General features: G+C 55.9%; 1 long non-coding RNA gene and 1 pseudogene across 1 annotated transcript; both read left to right on the forward strand.

Annotated features, from left to right (window-relative positions):
* The window catches only part of LOC132334711 (zinc finger protein 850-like), a 209,251-nt pseudogene extending 203,164 nt beyond the window's left edge, over positions 1–6,087 (forward strand).
* Positions 3,858–5,070, forward strand: LOC132334888 (uncharacterized). Its single transcript, XR_009488534.1, has 3 exons — positions 3,858–3,936; positions 4,529–4,610; positions 4,797–5,070. It is a non-coding gene; the product is annotated as an uncharacterized LOC132334888 (long non-coding RNA).
* Positions 6,088–7,420: the final 1,333 nt, after the last annotated feature.

A 7,420-nucleotide genomic window follows, 5' to 3' on the forward strand; every position in this document is an offset into this window, starting at 1 on the left:
GCAGCACCCGATTGTCGGGGCCGGGCCGGGGGCGGTGACGCCGGGCGGGCCTCGGTCCCCGCTCCTTCCAGCCCTGCTGCCCCCTCGGTCCCCGGCCGGAGGGGGAGGAATCCGCTCCGGGGCCCGGAACGTGACGGGCCACAGCGGCAGCGCTCGATATCGCCGGGGCCTCGGCCCCAGCTCCGGGCTGCTCCTGCACAAGGAAGGCGCGGCCGGGGGGGAACCCAGGCTCTCGACACTTCCCATAAGTGTCTAAAATCATGCACTTCAATTAAAACAGTGAGATGATTGCACAGAAAGGAGGAGTGTTCAGCCTTGAAGTGGAGGGAGAAGCAAAGGCTCTGATCTGCCTGTCCAAGTGGCTCGACTTTGTATTCAGTTCCCTTCCATCCTGTGTCTCAGATCTTTGCCCTTCCATGCAGCAATGGACACAAGAATAGCACAGAGGGGGAAGCATGTCCAAGTGGCTGGTAACCATTTTAATCGGGGGGAGGGAGAAAAGGACAATTTCTTTTGCAAAATCATATCTATTCTTGCTTTTCCTGTGCACTTCAGAAGAACCTGAGAACCTCCTGGACAGTCTCTAGAAATACTGTCTGAATAACTGATGCTTAAAGCAACTGTTTTTATAGAGCATTGTGGTTACTTGAAAGACACAGGGATGTTCCACACAATTTCTTTTGAGATCTACTAAAAGCAGATCTAGAATGCTACTTGAAGTCATCTTCCCAGGGCTGACAGACTCTCAGATTCTGAAAACCTCTACGGTTGACAGTATGAAGAAATATTCTGAGTGTTGTCATTCTAGTATTGAGGCAACTGAGGTGGTGTTAGAAAAGCTATGGAAAGAGCTGAATTTCCTTCAAACATAAAGTAAGAAACAGGGAATCCAGCAGACTTGATGACTGCATGGCAAGAGCCGTAAAACCTTTTTATAATTATCTGAGCAGTGAAGATGGTAGTGCCCAGGTTCATTTCCCAGCTGAAGAAACAGTTAATTTTTCAGCAGCTGGATAAGGATTACTTCCTGCATTTGCTTCCTCCCACTCCAAACTTCAAGCCAAACAAGCACCTGTCAGCATACACTGCCTATTGACCCAAATGATTTGAAGATGTTAGTTAGTGGCTTTATCCTTGTACCTTACAAGGATCTACCTCTTACCATCCTTGGTTTCTTGTCTTTTATTTTGGAAAGCAGAGCTTTCATTGTTCTACCAGTCTCAATCATGTCCTGAAAGACATAAAAAAGGAAATGATCTTTCAAGTTGGAAAGGAAAACCAGACAGTCAGTGGATTAAATGAGAGCATACCAACCTGGCAGCAGAGTAAGATACTTAATTATTTTATGCAGTATGTATTATTTTAAAAATAAGGGGGAAAAAAATTCCATGTCATTCCACGCCTCCTTCAGTCAATTACCTCTACTACTAATACTGACACATTGGGAAGGGAAGTGTTGGGAAGGAAGGGAAGGCAAAAAGTAAAGGGGAAAGGAAAGGAGGGGGAAGGGAAAGGGAAAGGGAAAAGGGAAAAGGGAAAAGGGGAGGGAGAGGGAGAGGGAGAGGGAGAGGAGAAACTTCAAGGAAAATAATTTTCAGTGAAAGGAAAGGAAAATTCAAGGAAAGGAAATTTCAAGAAAAAGTTCGAGGAAAAGAAAAGGAAAAGGAAAAGGAAAAGGAAAAGGAAAAGGAATTGTCCCATGGAATCCCAGCAGGGATTACGTCTCATTGCACTGCTGGCATTGCATTGGTTATCAATTCAAATAATTTCCCCATGGAATTCCCATGCAAGGCTTAGGGGAAGATCCATCCATGGAATTCTCACCTGACTGGGAAGAGAGTGACATCTGGCCATGGAAGCTCCATGGGAATTCCTGCATTCCCAAGTCTCCCATTCCTCAATCCCACACTCCCACAGGAACTCCCCTCCTCCTCCCACACCCACTTTTGTGCTCCACAGCCTCCTGACCATGTCTGATGTATTTTGGGAGCTCTTCTACAGAGGTGTGTCCCAGGTAATGCTTCATCTGCTCCACCATGATCCCTTTGGATTCCCAGCACCTCTGGCTGATCCAGGTGGCACCGTCAGACCCTCCATGCTCCCAGGTCCCAGCTGGAAGGAGATGAAATCCCACCCCTCATAGCTGTACCCATGGGATCCATGGACATTCCGTGGGACAGGAGGGCACAGCTGGAAAACACCTGCAGCCTGTGGAGACCTGGGAACCAGGAGAGAACGGACCCAGGGAGTTGTGTCCCAGGGCCAGGGAGCCCCTTGGAGCTCCCTGGATTCCCATTCCAGCCCCACAGATCCTCCCCATCCCCAGAGATCCCATCCCAGCCCCTCAGAGTTCTCCATTCCCACAGATCCCAGCCCAGCCCCCGGCTCCCCCCAGTCCCCCCCGTTCTGGTTGTACTGGCACCATCTCCAGGGCACTGATGGCCACGGGCCGGGTCCTGTCCTTGGGCCGGGGCTGGATATCCCGACATCCCAGCCCTGGCTACCCCAATATCCCAGCCCTGGGTACCCCAATATCCCGGCCCTGGCTAGCTCGATATCCCAGCCCTGGCTATCCCGATATCCCGGCCCTGGCTACCCCAATATCCCGGCCCTGGCTATCCCGATATCCCAGCTCAACTCCAACCCTCCATCCCCGCTCTCTGCGGCTCCATCCGGCCCCGCTCGCTGCCCCAGCGCTCCCAGGGGGTCCCGTCCACGTCCCCCACAATCAAGGACTGGGGGACCCCCGGGCCAGGCTCCGACAGCGCCACTTCCAGACACTGCAGGGAGTGCAGAACTGGGGGGACACCGAGATCTGGGGGAGCTGGGGGGGCTGAAAGTGACAGTTTGAAGATCCAGGGGGGTCAACAGGCCAAGGAAAGGGGGGACTTGAAGGGCTAGCAGAGCTGAGAAGGAGGTTCAGGGGCTCAGAGCCAAGGAAAGGGGGTGCAGGCACTGGGAGAGCTGGGATGGGGTGTCCAGAGAATCCTGTGCCCAGGAAAGGGGGTGCCAGGGCTCCTCAGTGTGTGGAAAGGAGGGGCTGGGGGCTGGGAAATGCAGGAATGGTGGCCCAGGGGCCCCAGGTCAGGGAAAAGGGTGGGGCTGGGGGCTGGGAGAGGCGGGCGCAGGGGAAAAGTTGAGTTGTTCTGGATAAAGGGGTGCAGGGGGGTCTCAGGGTCACGGAAACGGGGGTGCAAGGACGTGCAGAGGAAGAAGGGAATTCCAGGGGGTCTTTGAGCCCAGGAAATGGGGCTCAAGGGGGCTCAGGGTTTCCCAAAAAGGGGGTACCAGGGTGGGGATACCCGGGATGTTCGGGAAGGGGGAGTTCAGAGGGGTCTCTGGTTTTGCACAAAGGTGGGGCTGGGGGCTGGGAAAGGCAGGAATGGGGGTCCAAGGCATTCCAGGGTGTCCCAGGGTCAGGCACACGGCAAGTCTGGAGGCTGGGAGCCATGGGATGCAGGGAGCAGGGGGTCCTGACGTCCAGTAATGGAGCAATTCAGGGAGGCCCCTGTGCAGGAGAAGGGGAGCAGGAGGGTGCCAGTGCCTGCAGTGGTGGTTCAGGGTCCCGGTGCCGGTGGTCCCACTCCCCCCTGGCCCCCAAGGAGCGCCTCCAGCCCCAGCGCTGGAGCCATCGCGCTGCTCCCACTCACTCCCAGTATGATCCCAGGATGATCCCAGTAGAACTCAGTCACCCAGGAGCTGCTCCCAGCATGATCCCAGTAGAGCCCAGTCACTCCCAGTCCTGGCATCCCCCCAGGCCTCTCTGCGTTCGGACACGCGAGGGCTCCGGCAGCAGGGGAGGAGGAGGAGGAGGGAGGGAGGGAGGAAGAGGCGGAGCGACAGCAGGAAGCAGCGGGAGGAGGGGACGGGGACCCACGTGGCTCCAGCGCTGCCTGAATTCACAGCAGCCCGGGAGCATCGCCCCCCATTCCGCAGGTGCACAGGGAGGGGGAGCTCGGCCGAAATATCCCGGGGGTGCCTGGGTTTGGGGTTTTTTTGGGGGGATGTTTGGAGCTGGCAGGGCTTTAAAGCCGAGCCGCGGATGGCCCTCGGGGAGCCCTGTGTCCCCCAGGAGCCCAAAGTGGGGAGCCCAGAGAGGGGGGAGCGCCGCCATTGGCGGGACCCTCAAGAGCCTGGAGAGGGTCAGGGGGGACTCCTTGGAGCCCCTGCAGCCCAGAGCAGAGAATGAGGGGAGAAGGGGGCCCGGGACATCCAAGACCCCCCCAGTTTCCCTAAGGGGAAACTTTTAGGATTTCTGGGACTCCCAGCCGCCTGAGGAGGGCAGGGACTGAGTAGAGGTTGGGACCCCCAATCCAAGTGTGACCCCAAACAGCTGGGACAGGGGGGAACCCCAGACACCAAAGGGGGCAGACCAGAGACAGGGAGCTCCTGGGAGGCATTTTCAGGGATGCGTCTTGTTTTTTGGAGGCTTTTATGGACCCCAGATGGCTGGTGATTTGTAGAGATGGACTTGGGCAGAGGGACCTTCAAACTCAAGGTGCTCATTCCTTGTTTTTCCCCAAACCAGGATTTCCCATTCCCAAACCTTGGCCACATGGAGGAGGAAGAGGCTTTGAGGAAGAAGATGATGCCTCAGGACACCCAGGCAGGTGAGGAGGAAGTCAGTGCCCCTTTCCCCCTCTTTCCTGCTCCATCTCCCAGCCCAGCATGGCCCCTGGCTGCAGGACAGCCCTGCTGCCAATGCCATCATGCTGGGGAAGCAGTGGGGGGATCTCCTTCCCCTTCCCTCTGGCACACAGGCAAGTCCCATTCTCTCCTTGTCCTTCCTCCCCCAGGGAAGGAGCTGAGGATGGAGACCAGGGAGGACAAATCCCCACAGCAGAACCTCGTGGAAGAGGCTGTGTTGAGCCGCTCCAGGGCACAGGAATCCAATGGGGAAGAAAAGCCCTGGGGATCTTGCAGGAGGAGGGGCTGCAAACCCAGCCCAGGGTGCTCTGAGGAGGAAAGACCCACCCTGACCAGGAAAGTGGGCAGAGCTTCAGCCAGAGCTCAAAGCTGGTGGTCCATGAGCTGCTTCATGATGGAGAGAAGCCCTACAAGTGCTTGGAATGTGGGAAGAGCTTCAGGCAGAGTTCTGACCTGATCAGCCACCAGAGGATCCACACTGGGGAATGGCCCTACGAGTGTGGGGAATGTGGGAAGGGCTTCAGGTACAGCTCAGAACTCGTCATCCACCAACGCATCCACACTGGGGAGAGGCCCTACAAGTGTGGGGAGTGTCAGAAGAGGTTTCGGAGCAGCTCCCATCTCTTCAAGCACCAGCGGATTCACACAGAGGAGAGGCCTTTCTGCTGCCCCAACTGCAGGAAGGGCTTCAAGCAAAACTCCCACCTTGTCAGCCACCAGTGCATCCACACTGGGGAGAGGCCCTATGAGTGTGGGGAATGTGGGATGAGCTTCAGCTGGAGCTCCAACCTGATCCGCCACCAGAGGATCCACACCAGGGAACAGCCCTATGAGTGTGGGGAATGTGGGAAGAGCTTCAGCCAGCATTCCCACTGGATCTGCCACCGGAGGAGCCACACTGGGGAAAGGCCATACAAATGTGGGGAATGTGGGATGACCTTCAGTTGGTGCTCCCAACTGATCATCCATGAAATGACCCACACTGGGGAGAGGCCCTACGAGTGTCCCCAGTGTGGGAAGAGGTTTCAGACCAGCTCCCATCTCCTCAAGCACCAGCAGATCCACACAGATGAGAGGCCCTTCCTCTGCCCTGACTGTGGGAAGGGCTTCAACCGCAACTCCACCCTCATCACCCACCGGCGCATCCACACCCGGGAGAGGCCCTATGAGTGTCCCCAGTGTGGGAAGAGCTTCAGCTGGAGCTCTAACTTGACCAAACACCAACAGAGGCACCGGTAAGGGAAGCCCTGCCACTGCCCCAGCTGCAGGAAGAGCTTTGTGCACTGCCCCAACTTCATCCGCCATGGGAGGCCCCACATTGGTCAGAGCCCTGGTGACCCACATTCCCTGTGATCCATTTTGGGAAGACACTGGGCTGGTTATTCTTTTGTTTTGGCCCTAATTTTCTTTGGATTCATCTTCATCTCTTTAAAACAGTGAAAATTGGGTAAAAATCAATAAATTCATCAAAGGCTTCTAAAGCCTCACTTTTTACTTGTGTTTCAAGGGAATCTGGGTTTCAGGGAGATAATTGGGAGAACTTGGGGGTTTTGGGGGTATTTGGTGTACTTGTCTCCCTTCTTGGCACTCAAAGAGACAAGAGGGTTCAATCTGTCACTTCAATGCCACTCACTCTCTCCCCAAAATTCCTCAATTCCACAGCCCCTTGGTGTGTAATGGGGTTGGAAGAGGATTGGGCAAAGTGGGCTTCAAATCTGGAGGGGTGAGATGGGCATTGTGTGGGGCAGGATGGGTGGGATGGGGTTTGGAAGGTTTGAAATGGGGGAAATATGGCTTGGGAAGGGGGTCATGTAGTCCAGGAGTGGTGGGATGGGTTGGGGTTGGGACTGGGGAGGTGGGCTGGGGTCTGGAATGAGACAGCTGAAGTTTGGGGATGATGAAGGGAGGGGGAGCCCATTACTGAGTGAGTTTTTCAATAATCCACGTTCCTGAAGAGATTTTGGGGTATCTCACGTTTCTGAGGCGGTTTTGGGGCACTGCCCAGCTCTTGGGGGTTTCCTGAGAGCAGCTCCCTGGATCCCCATTGCCGGGGTGGTTGCCATTGGCACGAGCTCAGAGCTGTAACCAGAGTCCCTTGCCTCGATGCTGGAGAGCAGAGAAAGGATGAACAGTCTCAGATACCTGCAGTGGGTGTGTGGGGGCAGGGAGAGTTCTGCATAGGTGGGGTGGTCACTGTCCTGCCCCAGCCACTGCAGCCTCTGACCCAGCCCCAAAATGGCTGCCAAGCCCCTGGCACCCCAAAAACCCCACCTGTGAGAAGGACCAGAGCAGGTCAGGCTGTAACACGGGTGTGACACTGACACATCCCGTGGCCCTGAGGCTCACAGCAGCTGAAATCCAAGACTGTCTGTGGGTCTCTCTCTCCCTCTCTCTCTTCTCCTGACCTCCTCTTCTCGAAATCTGGATAACTTGAAGTTGGACAGGTTAGAGTTTGCTAAGTCAGGGCTTTGTCAAGTGCTTTAATGTCATTCAATGTTGATTTAAGATTTCCCAAGTACCTCATTCTCTGAAGTTTGCAACTAAAGGTTTGTTCTCCACCCTCCTGAGAAGTCTGTTGGTTTCTCCCCTTGGCCATCTTTCCTGCAGGCTGTGCCCCCTGTGTGTGCTGCTCCTGTGCCCATCTCGCTGTCCCCCAGCATTTCTCACCCAGCGTTTCTGTGCCCTCCCTGGGCTCCCTGCACTCAGCGCTGCCGGCTCCCGGCACACAGAGCCAGGGCAGGAGCCCACCCTGCCAAGGGGCTCTGGAGCAGGG

The sequence above is a fragment of the Haemorhous mexicanus genome, chromosome 16, assembly GCF_027477595.1.
Source record: "Haemorhous mexicanus isolate bHaeMex1 chromosome 16, bHaeMex1.pri, whole genome shotgun sequence".
In the NCBI taxonomy this organism is placed as follows: Eukaryota; Metazoa; Chordata; class Aves; order Passeriformes; family Fringillidae; genus Haemorhous; species Haemorhous mexicanus.